Source organism: Pteropus vampyrus, unplaced genomic scaffold (assembly GCF_000151845.1).
Source record: "Pteropus vampyrus isolate Shadow unplaced genomic scaffold, Pvam_2.0 Scaffold657, whole genome shotgun sequence".
NCBI classification, from domain to species: Eukaryota; Metazoa; Chordata; class Mammalia; order Chiroptera; family Pteropodidae; genus Pteropus; species Pteropus vampyrus.
The window spans coordinates 333415-334752 of NW_011889438.1; positions in this window are offsets into that span (position 1 = coordinate 333415).

The window sequence follows — 1338 nt, forward strand, 5'->3', positions numbered from 1 at the left end:
TTTTTTTTTTTTTGTTTTTTTTTTTATGTTATCTTTACCAGGTTTTGGTATCAGGGTAAATTGGCCTCATAAAATGAGTTAGGAAGTATGACCTCCTCTTTGATTTTTTGGAAGAGTTTGAGGAGACTAGGAATTAAATCTTCTTTGAATGTTTGGTAGAATTCACTGGTGAAGCCACCTGGTTCTGGACATTTACTTTTTGGAGAATCTTGATGATTGTTTCAATTTCCATACTGCTGATTAGTCTATTTAGATTTTCCAGTTCTTCTTGACTCAGCCAAGGTAGATTGTATTTCTCTAAGTATTGGTTCATTTCTTCTAGGTTATTAAATTTGGTGTTATAAATTTTTTCATAGTATTCTTTACAATCCTTTGTATTTCTGTGGTGTCTGTCGTAATTTCCCCTCTTTCATTCCTGATTTTGTTTATTTGTCCTTTCTCTTATTTCTTTAGTAAGTCTAGCCAGGGTTTTGTCAATTTTATTAACCTTCTCAAAGAACCAGCTGTTGTTGCATTTATTTTTTTCTACCTATTGTTTTTGTTTTCAATTTCATTTATTTCTGCTCTAATTTTGATTATTTCTTTCTTTCTGCTGATTTTAGGCTTTATTTGTTCTTCCTTTTCTTGTTTTTTAAGATGAAGCATTAGGTTGTTTATTTGTTCTTATCTTTGGAGATAGGCCTGTAATGATATGAACTTTCCTCTTATGACCGCTTTCGCCACATCCCAATGTTTCAATATGTTGTACTATCATTATAATTCGTTTCTGTGTATCTCTTGATCTCTCTTTTTATTTCTTCCCTGACCCAGTTATTCTTCAGTAGCTTGTTGTTTAATCTCCATGTATTTGTCTTTCTTCCTGCTTTCATTTTGCAGTTGATCTCTAGTTTCAGAGCATTATGATCAGAGAATATGATTGTTATGATTTCAATCCTCATACATTTGTTGAGGCTATCTCTGTGTCCCAGTATGTGGTCGATTCTTGAGAATGTTCCATGTGTACTAGAGAAGAATGTATAAGCAGCTGTTTTGGGATGGAAGGCTCTGTAAATGTCAATTATGTCCAGTTGGACTAATGTGTCATTTAAGGATATTATTTCCTTATTGATTTTCTGTTTGGATGATCTGTCCATATCCAACAGTGGGGTATTTAGGTCCCCTAGTATGATAGTGTTTTTGTCTGTTTCTCCCTTTAGTTCTGTTAGTAATTGCTTTACATATTTCGGGGCTCCCTGATTGGGAGCATAGATACTAATGAGTGTTATGTCTTCTTGGTGCATGATTCCCTTTATCATTTTGAAGTGTCTTTCTTTACCGTTTTTATTTTGAAGTCTATTT